Source organism: Sus scrofa, chromosome 1 (genome assembly GCF_054392235.1).
Source record: "Sus scrofa isolate SSC_HxYL_T2T_F1_AM1 chromosome 1, Sscrofa_HxYL_maternal_Yorkshire_Landrace_v2.0, whole genome shotgun sequence".
NCBI classification, from domain to species: Eukaryota; Metazoa; Chordata; class Mammalia; order Artiodactyla; family Suidae; genus Sus; species Sus scrofa.
Window position 1 is genome coordinate 21,915,285 of NC_139383.1, and position 13,260 is coordinate 21,928,544.

Below are 13,260 nucleotides of genomic sequence, written 5' to 3' on the forward strand. Positions count from 1 at the left end.
AGTTGATGCTGTCATCTTCTCCTTTTGCTTTTATTTCCATTCTTTTCTTCATCTCTACTTATAATATTTCCATATTCTCCTTCTACTTCTTTCATTTTTTTACTCTTCCTATGGAAATACTCCAGCAGCTTTTCTTACTATAAACGTCTGTTTTGGAATAGCCACAGATCTACGTTTTTGTATCCTGACTTCTAGGTCTGTAACCATCTTACATTCTGTTTCCTCAGTTTATTCTTCAAGGTACATCTGGTTAAGAACATGATGTCCCCCAGGGCTGTCAGGTGCAAATTGGAATTGATAGAGCAACAAACTCCACAGTGTGATATAATTTATAATATGAGTTGGGATCTGATGTGATCAAAGAAAGATTGACTACAAAGACTACAGTCTGGCTTGGGATGTTCTTGGTTTGTAACTACCGTAATTTTACCTAGTTTCTCCTTGTCATACTCTCAATGCATTTTTCCCCTCCAAAATTCCATCTTCTTTTCCAGGATCCTATGATCAACAAAAATAAGCAACACTCTTTGCTCGGAGCAATTCTTGTCTTTATTTGAGCAGGTGGTAAATAATAATAGACACACTTAGCCTTTAAAATGTGTGTCTTAAGTCCTTAAGGCATATGTTCAGATTCTTGTTTCCAGTGTGAAAAGAAATTTCAAAGAGAAGAAACAAAGAGAACAATAAAATTTGAAAACCTCAAATCTTTTTTTTTTTTTTGGTCTTTTTTCCTTTTCTAGGGCTGCTTCCCACAGCATATGGAGGTTCCCAGGCTAAGGGTCGAATCGGCCTACGCCACAGCCACAGCAGTGAGGGATCTGAGCCGCGTCTGCGACCTACACCACAGGTCACGGCAACGCCGGATCCTTAACCCACTGAGCAAGGCCAGGGATGGAAGCCACAACCTCATGGTTCCTAGTCAGATTCGTTAACCACTGCGCCATGACGGGAACTCTGAAAACCTCAAATCTTGACTAGTTCTGGTAAATAGAAATGAGACAGATGGTTTCGCTCTTCTGAAATCAATATTTTCTTCTCAAGAGAATGGAATTCATTCTAGCTTAGAACCCCTTTCAAAATGATCAGGGCTTTGAGCTCTTCTTTTTTTGCAGTGGTGATATGAGTTATGTGTATTTTCTAGGAAATCATGCAGTTGGCAAACGTGTTGATATCCAGAGATTAATGTATGCATCTATTTTCCAAGCTCACAGATTTGAAATATCTTGACAATGACAAAGAGAGTTGATGATGAGGGTTGCTAGACACTGAGGGGTTTTTTGGAGCTATTGTTTCTATGTCCTGGAATCTACTTTCTTTAAAATCTTCAAAATTTGATAGCATCTCGTATTTCCCCACTTCTGCCTAAAGGCAGAGAAATGAATTTAAGTGGACTCTCAAGACTCCTTTGAACCCTGAATCTGAGTTTGCCTCCTGTCCTGCAGGCCACCAGATGGGGTTAGCCATTAACCACAGGAAGTGCTATGGCCCCATGAAAATAGTAATCAATGAGAGGCAACTCTAAGTAGAGTTGTCAGGGATCCACTCACTGTTTTTTCCTCAGATGACTTAAATGTGTTAGAATTAAGTTGAAGGATGTCTATAACATCCAGAGAATGGATTTGCAAAATGGATCCTTTTTTAGAGGATATAATTTTTCTATCATTTCTTTAGTTGTACAATTTCTATTGAAGGTAAGTCTGTGAAGACACATTGATAAGGTGTAAAGAACTGTGACTGCTAAAACTTAAACAACTTTAATCTTGAATTTGAGTAAAAAAGCAGCACCAAATTAAGAGAGTGCAATTTTCCTTTTAATTGGTAGAGGAAAGTTTGGTTGGTACAGAAGATTTTTCCTTAGAAACTATCTAGATGGCCTGGAAAAGTAATATGAAACATCTAAAATGTGTATGTGTGTATAGGATAATGAGCATGTTTTGATGTGTTTCAGTTAAGTTAAATTTTTTCACTCCATGCATGTGAAAGTAAGCTTTGACCTGAAAAGTATTTCTGGATTGTACTGGGATTGCTTTTTTCTTTCCTAATAAAGCTTTCTTTTTTAAAAAAATTCAATTGTGTAAAGACACAAAAAATTGAAATTTGCAGTACACTGAAATCTGAGCAATTGTACAATTAACAGTTTCCTCCTTCCCTAGAGACATGTGAATAATAAAAATAGCCCTGGAATCATTTAATGTAACCTTTGTTCTTTCAGACATTTAACTGTGGTTGAGTTTGTTTTGTTAATGGATTATTATCCCAATTTTACTTTCACCTTTTTTTTCCATTTATAATGATTTTTATTTTTTCCATTATAGCTGGTTTACAGTGTTCTGTCAATATTCTACTGTACAGCAAGTTGACCCAGTTACACATACATGTATACATTCTTTTTTCTCACATTATCATGCTCCATCATAAGTGACTAGATATAGTTCCCAGTGCTATTCAGCAGGATCTTATTGCTTATGCATTCCAAAGGCAATAGTTTGCATCTTATTAACCCTAAATTCCCAGTCCATCCCACTCCCTCCCCCTCCCCCTTGGCAACTGCAAGTCTGTTCTCCAAGTCCATGATTTTCCTTTCTTTGGAAATGTTCACTTGTGCCATATATTAGATTCCAGTTATAAGTGATATCATATGGTATTTGTCTTTTTCTGACTTACTTCACTTAGTATGAGAGTCTCTAGTTCCGTCCATGTTGCTGCAAATGGTATTATTTTGTTCTTTTTTATTGCTCAGTAGTATTCCATTGTGTATATATACCACATCTTCCTTATCCAATCATCTGTTGATGGACATTTAGGTTGTTTCCATGTCTTGGCTATTGTGAATAATGCTGCAATGAACATACAGGTGCATGTATCTTTTTCAAGGCAAGTTTTGTCCGGATATATGCCCAAGAGTGGGATTGTGGGGTCATATGGTAGTTCTATGTATAGTTTTCTAATGTGCCTCCATACTGTTTTCCATAGTGGTTGTACCAATTTACATTTTCACCAACAGTGCAGAAGGTTTCCCTTTTCTCCACACACCCTCCAGCATTTGTTATTTGTGGACTTATTAATGATGGCTATTCTGAATGGTGTGAGGTGGTATCTTACAGTAGTTTTGATTTGCATTTCTCTAATAATCAGTGATGTTGAGCATTTTTTCATGTGCTTGTTGGCCATCTGTATATCTTCTTTGGAGAAATGTCTATTCAGTCTTTTGCCCATTTTTCAATTGGGTTGTTGGCTTTTTTGCTGTTGACTTGTATAAGTTGTTTGTATATTTTAGAGATTAAGCCCTTGTCCTTTGCGTCATTTGAAACTATTTTCTCCCATTCTTTAAGATGTCTTTTTTTTTTATGGTTTCCTTTGCTGTTCAAAACTTGTCAGTTTGATTAGGTCCCATTGGTTTATTTTTGCTTTTATTTCGGTTGCTTTGGGAGACTGACCCAAGAAAACATTTGTAAGGTTGATATCAGAGAGTGTTTTGCCTATGTTCCCTTCCAGGAGTTTAATAGTGTCTTGTCTTACATTTAAGTCTTTAAGCCATTTGAGTTTATTTTTGTGCATGGTGTGAGGGTGTGTTCTAGTTTCATTGATTTGCATGCAGCTGTCCAGGTTTCCCAGCAATGCTTATTGAAAAAACAGTCTTTTTCCCCCTTTTATGTTCTTGCCTCCTTTGTCAAAGATTAGTTGACCATAGCTGTCTGGGTTTCTTTCTGGGTTCTTTGTTCTGTTCCATTGGTCTGTATGTCTGTTTTGGTACCAGTACCACACTGTTTTGATGACTGTGGCTTTGTAATATTGCCTGAAGTCTGGGAGAGTGATGCCTCCTGCTTGTGAACATCAACATCCCTGTGAACCTGGGATGAATTCCACTTGGTCATGTTGTATGATCTTTTTTATGTGTTGTTGGATTCAGTTGGCTAAAATTTTGTTGAGAATTTTTGCGTCTATATTCATCAAAGATATTGGCCTATAGTTTTCTTTTTTGGTGGTATCTTTGTTTGGTTTTGGAATTAGGTTGATGGTGGCATCATAGAACATCTTTGGGAGTGCTCCTTCTTCTTCAACCTTTTGGAAAAGTTTAAGGAGGATGAGTGTAAGCTCCTCTTTGTATGTTTGGTAGAATTTGCCTGTGAGGCCATCTGGTCCTGGACTTTTATTTGTAGGGAGTGTTTTTATGACATATTCAATTTCATCCCTAGTGATCAGTCTGTTCAGTTGATCTATTTCTTTTTGATTGAGTTTTGGCAGGCTCTAAGTCTCTAGAAAGTTGTCCATTTCTTCTAGGTTGTTAAATTTGTTGGCATACAATTGTTCATAGTATTCTCTTAGGGTTTTTGTGTTTCTGCAGTATCCATTGTGATTTCTCCTTTTTCATTCCTTATTTTGTTTATTTGGGTTTTTTTCTTTCCTCTTCTTGCTGAGTCTGGCCAGAGGTTTTTTACCTTTTCAAAGAACCAGCTCTTGGTTTTATTGATTTTTTTCTATTGTTTTTTGAATCTCTATTTTGTTGATTTCCTCTCTGATCTTAATGATTTCCTTCCTTCTGCTGACTTTTTTAATTCATTTAAGTGGTGAGTTAAGTTGTCAATTTGATGTTTTTCTTCTTTTTTGAGGAAGGCCTGTATTGCCATGAACTTTCCTCTGAGTACTGCTTTTGTGGCATCACATAGATTTTGAGTGGTTGTGTCTTCATTATCATTTGTCTTGAGGTATTTTTTAATTTCCTTCTTGATTTCCTCAATGACCCATTGGTTTTTCAGTTGTATGTTGTTTAGTCTCCATGTAGTTAGTTTTTTCTCATTTATTTTCCTGTGGTTGATTTCTAGTTTCATGCCATTGTAGTCAGAGAAGATACCTGAAATAATTTCTATACTCTTAAATTTGTTGAGGTTAGCTTTGTGCCCTAGTATGTGATTGATCCTTGAGAATATTCCACATGCACTTGAGAAGAATGCATATTCTGATTTTTTTGGATGTAATGTCCTGAAAATGTCAATTAAGTCTAACTTTTCTATTGTGTCATTTAGGATCTCTATTGCCTAATTGATTTTCTGTCTAGAGGATCTGTCAATTTATGTGAGTGGAGTGTTAAAATCTCCTACTATGATTATATTCCCATCAATTTCTCCTTTTATGTCTATTAGTACTTGTAGTATGTATCTGGGTGCTCCTATATTAGGGGCATATATAATGACAATTGTAGTATCCTCTTCTTGAATGGATCCTTTTACCATTCTTTGTCTTTCTTTATGGCCTTCATTTTAAAGTCTGTTTTGTCTGATATGAGGATTGCAACTCCTGCTTTCCTGTCTTGTCAATTGGCATGAAACATCTTTTCTATCCCCTCACATTCAATCTATATGTGTCCTTTGCCCTAAGATGAGTCTCTTGTAGACAGCAGATTGTAGGCTTTTGCTTTTTTTAAATCCAGTCTGACACTCTGTGTCTATTGATTAGAGCATTCAGTCCATTGACATTTAAGGTAATTATTAATAGATACGTATTTATTACCATTTTAACCCTTGTTTTCCAGTTGATTCTATCTTCCTCTTTTCTTCCTTTTTTTTGGTTGGATGATTTCCATTTATTTTATGCTTGAGTACTTTTCTTTTTAGTTTTTGTGAATGTAATGTTTGGTTTTGATTTGTGGTTGCCCTGTTTTTTAGTATGATAACCCCTTCCTGTATCTGCTTACTTTAGCCTGATAGCCATATAGGCTTAAACTTTACTGAAATAAAAAAAAAAAGAATCTGTAGTTTCTTACTTTCCTTTGCCACATTCTATGATTTTGAAGTCTTTTTAACATCTTCATGTTTAGATCTGTATGCTGGCTTATTTAAGTGATTGCTTTCCAGTTGTGTTTTCCTCCATCCTATTTCTTCTTCTTTCTTCTTTCTTCTTTCTTCTTCTTCTTCTTCTTCTTCCTCTTCCTCTTCCTCTTCCTCTTCCTCCCCCTCCCCCTCCCCCTCCTTTTCTCCTCCCCCCTTTTTTTTTAAGAGAAGCCCCTTCAGTATTTCTTTTAGAATGGTTTTCGTATTGCTGTACTCTTTCGGCTTTTGTTTGTTGGAGAAATTCTTCTATTTTAAATGATATTCTTTCTGGATAGAGTAGTCTAGGTTGCAGTTTTTTTCCTTTCAGAACTTTAAATATATCTTGCCACTCCCTTCTGGCCTGTAGTGTTTCTGTAGAGAAATCAGCTGATAGCCTTATGGGGGTCCCTTATAATTAATGCTTTACTTTTCTCTTGCTGCCTTCAGAAATCTCTCTTTAACTTTTGCCATTTTTGTTATAATACATCTTGGTGTGGTCCTCTTTGGGTTCAACTTGTTTGGGGCCCTCTGTGCTTCCTGTATCTTGGTATCAGTTTCCTTTAGATTTGGAAAGTTTTCAGACATAATTTCTTCAAATATGTTTTCAATCTCCTTTTCTTTTTCTTCTCCTTCTGGGATTCCTATTATGTGTAGATTGGCCCGCTTTATGTTATCCCATAGATCTCTTGTATTGTTTCATGTTTTTTCATTTGGTTTTCTGTCTGTTGTCCTGATTGGGTGATTTCCATTATTCTGTCTTCCAAGTCACTAATTTGTTCCTCTGCATTATTCATTCTGCTATTTAGTGCCTTTAGCTCAATTCGTTTCTCTGCAAATGAATTTTCTAATTTTTCCATGTTCCTCCTTATATTTTCTAGTTTATTTCTAAAGGAATCTGCATTACTGTTCATATCTGCTCTGAATTCCTTGATATCCAGCCTTAATTCCTTCAGTATTTTCACTACCTCCCTTTTGAACTCAGTGTCTGTCAGACTGTAGAGGTCTGTTTGTTTGCTGCTTCATGTGAATTCTGCTCTTTTAACTGGGAATGGTTCCTGAGCTTTTTCATCTTGCTTATGTTTTTCTTTTTCTTTGAGTTTAGGGAAGCCAAACTATAGTCTTGGAGGGCTACTTCTATGCAAGAGCACCCCTTTGTATTTTATGGGGGTTTACTATTTATTTTTGGCATGAGAGTTTGAATATTTGCTGTCTCTTTCTTCAGTGTGAGTAGGCTGTTATCCCCAGGGTGCTGAGTGTGTTTCCAGGGAGAAGGAAGCAATGGGTAGGGCTAGTAGTCAGTGCCTGGTTGCTGGGCTCTTAACAGCAGCAAGGACCTGCAGGAAGGTGCCGCTGGCTACTCCTAGTTGCAGAGCCCTAGGAAGTGGTAATGAGCCTAGGAAAATTTACAAGGTGCCTAGAGCATTTGGCAGTGGCCGCAGCCAGGTGTGTAAATTTCCAGGGGAGTGAGAGTCACAACAAGCATTGCAGTGCCCTCCTCTGGGGTGACTGGAGCTGCCTGTTCAGGACCCCTAGTGGTAGCAGGCCATGCCCACCTCTGGAGTCAGTGATGACTGTGGTGGTTTGCCCCTGCCACGTGCAGACCATTCAAGAAGCACCCTGTCTCACTTAGCCCACGCAGGAGGTGCTGCACAGGCTGCTCCTAGTTGCAGGATCCTGGGAAGTGACAGAGATCAATCGTGTGGACACTGCCTGGAGCATTAGGCAGTGGCAGCATCAGGGCCGGTGTGCTCCCAGGCATGGGAGAGCAAGAAGGGTGGTGTTTGGTCACGTGCCCTCCTCTCTGGTGCCCTTGAGGTGATTGGGGCCACAAGTGGTGCCTATTCATGGACCCCTAATGGTGGTGAGCCACTCCCACCTCTGGAGCCAGAGATAACTGTGGTGGTTTGCCCACCACCTGCAGACCATGCAAGAAACACCCTGTCCTGCTTAGCCCATGCAGGAGGTGCTGCACCAGCTGCTCCTAGTTGTAGGGTCTTGGGAGAGGACAGTGATCAAGCTTCTGGGTGCTGCCCAGGGTGTTTGGCAGTGGCAGCTCTAGGGTGGGTGTGTTCCCAGGAGAGTGAGAGCAACAACGTGTGGTGCTTGGTTGCAGTGTCTTACCCCCCCCCCCCCCCCCCCCCCGCCGCCACCCGCCAACCTCTGAGGTGACTGGGGCTGCAGGTGGAGCCCACTCACACCCCCAGTGGTGGCAGGCCACACCTCCCTCCGGCCTCCAAGAGGACCGCTCTGGTCCATCCCTGCTGCCAGTAGATCATGCAATAGGCACCACGTTGCACTTAGCCCCATGCTGCCCTTTGCCCACACAAGAGGTTCCGGGCCACTGGTAGCCTGCGCAAGAAGCACCCAGTCCCCCATAGCCAGGGCAAGTGGCGTCTCACCCCATAGCCTGCACCAGAGCAGCCCCGCCCTCTGAGAGCTCCTGGGCATGCGCACGCTCTGGTGCCGGGAGTCCTATAGCAGCCCCACCCCTCCCTCTCTCGCCCTCCCAACAATGGCGCTTCAACTCTCCTGCGGGCCAGACCTTCTCCCAGATTCCCTCTGCCCTGGCGTTCCCCTCCTCAGCTGATAGCACACCACTCCCCTCCCGTGGCACACTGCTCCTTAGCCCCTCGGGCTGTCCCCACTCCTCCAACCGCAGTCCTCTTGGGACTGACCTCCGGAGCCTAAGCCTCAGAGCCCAGCCCCCGCCCGAGTGTCTCAGGCTGTGGTGTCTGGGGCGGTGGCCGCGATGATCTGTGCGGTTCTCACTCTGCTTTGTCCTCAGTCCAGCTGCTGCGCTTTTCTCGGCCACTTCGATGTCCCTCTGTCTGTCTCAGCTGATCTCCAGGTTGGTTAGGTGGCTTCCCAGGATGTGAATTCCTTTTCCCCTTCCCAGCTCCCTCTCAGGAATGCTAGTCCTGTCCTGATTACTTTTTCTCTCTCTTTTTGTTCTATCCAGTTATGGCAAGGGTTTCTTGCCTTTTTGGAGGTTTAGTTCTTCTGCTAGCATTCAAAAGATGTTCTGTGCGAGTCATTTTACATGTAGATGTGTTTTTTTAATGTGTTTGTGGGAGAAGCCGAGCATGACCTCTTACTCCTCCACCATCTACTTACACCTTTAGATTCAAAGTATTATGTGAACAATTAAAAGCTTATGGAAGTACTGTTTTTGAAACGGAAAGTAAATCTCTACCATTTTTTTTTAGAAAGTGTGAAGTCGTAATATTTTAAAATATTTATTCTCCTGTGGTTTTATTTGCTGCCATTTTTGTCCACTAACCTCAGGTTCACACACACTGTAGGTAAAAGGTAATTCAACATCCTTGGACATACTCTCTGTGTTCAGCTTCATGTTAGAGTGCCTAGGGAGTATACAGATACTTAACGCCCTTCCAGTGCTTACCAACTGGTCAAAATTAATTTTATTCTGTATGTTTCTGGTTTGGATATATTGAGTTTTGAGTGGGCAAAAAGTGTTGATAATACACAAAGTTTTATATTTTCCTTTCTAGGCTCCTCCAATTCAGGAAAGCCTAAATTGGATGCAAGAGATGAAAAAGGCTTCAGCTGCTTCTATAGAAGTTACTGAAATCTTCAGGTAAAATACCATATATTCTGGCCTTTGATTGTGTTCTCTTAAACCCTTGTGTTTCATGTGTGTCAAGTCTTGACCTCTCCATAGCACTTGAGCATTTGAGGTCAGAGCTTTGCCTCCTATTTCTTTTGTGTTATTCTCTCTGAGTCCCTAGTAGGTGTTCAAATATACTTGTTTAAGGGAAATGAACTGTTAATGTCTGATGGCAATTACCATTGTCAAACAGTTTGATGTTAGGGTTGGTGTCATTGATTCATCTGGACAATCCCCCAAAGCAATTCCTAAAGCCCTGGTGAATTATTTTATTTGGTAAGGTAATTTACTCAATTATTCTTAAGCAAATCACTTTTAGTTTTCTTAACTCAAGTAGATCGCTCTATTGGTCTTATTTTCTCCCTGTTCACAATTTCCCCCAAACATCTGTCTGTTTATCTGTATACTTCTCTATTTTCCCCAACTTCTATCTTCCAAACTTCTCTCTATCCCCAAACATCTGAACCTTTGACTTTCAGAGGATGTTGCCTTCATTCCTCCAAACAGTTTCTGGCTACCGTGTGCTCATTTGTCTGGAGTTCTTGACCACAGTGAAGCCACTTGTATTTGTTTTGGATGCCTGCCTACCCAGACTTGCATGATTATTATATTTACTATCACCTGAGTATACCAGGGTGGGGGGAGGTGGTTGGTGGGAATTGGGAAGGGGATGGTATTTGTCTTCATGTGTATTCAGTTAAGTCAGAGAAATCACTCCTGAACTTAGCCTAACCAAAAAGGAGAGATTACTGGAAAGACCCAAAGTGGCTCTCAGGAAGAACTGTATAAACCACTTTCTTGTGGTCCTCTCTCTTTCTGTGCCTTCACTGACTCTTTTATCCTCTGTTTGTTATAAATGTGAACATTACCAAGGGTCTTCTTGATCTTTTTATTTTGACTTTCTCTAGATTCTATTTGGATGAACTCACCTTTACTCTTAGGTTGCAATGATTTCCAAGTATACACCTCTAGGATATTTCTTGCACTTGCTCTTCAGAGCAGTTTTTTCAACAACCATTGTGTACTTCCATTTTTATGGTCTCCAAACCTGAAGCTCAACTTGACACCATCTAAATTCTTTCTCTTTGTCTCCACCTCTTCCTTCTTTACTGTCTATCTGGTTCAATGATGACCTCATCCAGTGATCAGCTGGGGCAGAGCTTCGGTTGTCTCCCATTATCTATTCTCCTCCTCTTCCATGGTAATACAATTCCACATTTCTAGATGGACTATCTCCATGCAGAATAAAGGCTACTTTGCCAATCTCTCTGTAGCTAAGTTTTGGGCAAAGGGAAATGAAAATTGTGTCATGCGGCAGCTTTTGAAAATGTTTAAAATACTGCTAGCATCTTTCCTTTGCCCTTATTTTCTATGTTCCTTCCTCCATCCTGCTGCCTGGAATGTGAATGTGATGACTGGAGCTTGAGCTGTCATCATGGACCACAAGGCTGAGGTCACAACTTATGAACACTGAATTTTGTACAGGAAGGAGCCTGGGTCTTTGAGGGCTTCAAGAAGCAGAGCTGTTTTCTGATCCTACATTGCCAACTTCTGGACTTAACAGACAAGAAATTCTGCATCAATTTTCTCTAGACTTTAAATTTTTTGTCCTTTTACTCACAGCCAAACCTATTTCTGATTGACATATCATCTCAACCAAAATCTTAGAGTAATGCTAGACAATTCCCTCTCTTCCAAGACCCAGATCCAATTAGTCATCAAATGCTATTGAGTCTATCACTCTGGTATCTTTCTTTCCTCATTTCAGCCTTTATTTTTCCAGTCAAGACCTTCATACTTACCTGATATATGCTCTACATTGCCACTGGAATGACCTTTCTAAAATAGATCAAATCCCTGATTAATCTCTTGCAGTTGTTGCAGTTATCCCACTGTCTGCAATTCTTAGTATGGAAAACTCTTCAATATCTTTGGGTCTCACAATTCCTTTCCCACCACTCCTCCCTACTCATGATCTCCAAACTATTTACAGTGCTGGACCAATCCACTCTATTTCTTATCTTTGTGCCTATGCTATTATCCAGCACAGCTAGCCTTTTTTCTTCCTCAATCCTCATCTAGAACCTTTATGAAAAACTTTCCTAAATCCCAAAGAGTAGAAGGGGACTGATAACTTTTCCCTTTGTGGTAGGAATGAGCCTTACATGTATATTACACTGTTTATTCTCTTCTAGAATTACTTGTATTACTTGTGTGTGTATCTTTTAGATTGTGTGCTTTTTTATGATAGGAACTATACCCTTTTTTTTTTTTATCATTTGCATCTAACCTGGTGTCTAGAACTTGATAAGTGTCCAGGGATCTGTCTTTGCCTTCACCTCTGTACCCCATCTCTATTAATTTCTTATTGTTGCTATAACAAATTAGTGAAAGTTTAGTGGCTTCAAACAAAACAAATTTATTATCTCATATTTCTGGAGATGGGAAATCTAAAATGTGTTGTCAGCTTGCATTCCTTTTAGAGGTTCTAGGAAAGAATCCATTTCCTTGCCCTTTCCAGCTTTTGAGCCCCCTGAATTTCTTCGCTCATGGTTACCTTCCATCTTCAAAGCCTGAAATGATGGTCAAGTCTTTAACATTGTATCACTCTTGACTCTGACTCTCCTGTGTCCCTCTTTGACTTACAATAGGGACCCCTGTGGTTACATTGGGCCTTCCCAGATAATGCAGTATAACCTCTCTATTTCTTCCCATCTGATTAGCAATCTTAATTCCATTTGCAACATTAATTGCCTTTTTCCTTGTGACATAGCATATTCACAGTTTCCAGGGATTAAGACATGAACATTATTCTGCCTGCTATACCATGTCAAGACTAGTTTTACCACAGCAGTCTCACGTGACCCATTAAAAACATATGTTAGGTGACATCACAGCTCTGCTTGAAACCTGCCAAAAAATTCTGATCTCATTTGGGGTCCAGGTCCTCGTGATACCTCCTATGCCTTACATTGTCTGACCCTCCTCTTTCTCCCAGATCTCTGGCTTGCTCTCTCCCAGCCAATTCTAAACATGCCAAGGAAATATTCTTTTCTTTCTTTTTTTTTTTTAAAGGGCTGAACCTGCGGCCTATGGAAGTTCCTAGGCTGGGGGTTGAATTGGATCTACAGCTGCTGGCCTACACCACAGCCACAGCAACACCAGATTCAAGCTGCATCTTTGATCTACACCACAGCTCACAGCAACACTGGATTCTTAACCCACCGAGTGAGGCCAGGGATTGAATCTGCATCCTCAGGGATACTAGTTGGATTCATTTCCACTCTGCCACAGTGGGAACTCCCATACCAAGGAAATCTTGCCTTGGGGCTTTTCCTCACATATCTACACGACCGACTTCCCTACTAACTGCAGAAATCTGATCAGATCTCAATTTAGTGAATTTTGTGACAAAATTATATAAGATAGCAACTCCCTGAAAATCTATATCACCCTATTATATTTTCTTTTCCCTATGGCCCTTATCTTTATATGACCTACTTTTGCTGTTTTTAATTTTCTGTCTTTCCTATGTCAGCCAGGATGAGAGGAGTGTTTGTTGCTGTTGCTCACTGTAGTGTCTTTGGTTCTTAGAGAAGTGCCTGGCACATAGAAAACTTTCAATAAATATTTAGTGAATGAAATCTGTGGATGTGTGCATGAAGAATTCTTGTTCTATCCAGGGCTGGAGGGAGTTTATGATGTGAAGGAAATGGAAGCCCAGTGTTAAGGAGAGTGTCTGGATTGTTCACAAATCAAAAAAATTTTTTTTGTAGTAACCAAACATAGATTTTATTTTTTAATTTAATTTTTATTGAAGAATAG

The 13,260-nt window shown here is 40.2% G+C and overlaps 1 long non-coding RNA gene across 2 annotated transcripts in view; it reads left to right on the plus strand.

Moving 5' to 3' along the window:
* The window catches only part of LOC110256604 (uncharacterized), a 138,558-nt gene that overhangs the window by 44,861 nt on the left and 80,437 nt on the right, over positions 1-13,260 (plus strand). Inside the window, exon 4 of one of the 2 annotated variants that reach the window (XR_014845306.1) lies at positions 9,320-12,356. This is a non-coding gene — a long non-coding RNA (uncharacterized LOC110256604). Of the gene's footprint in view, positions 1-9,319; positions 12,357-13,260 lie in introns of those variants that run through there. The other variant, XR_014845305.1, reaches the window with a different exon arrangement.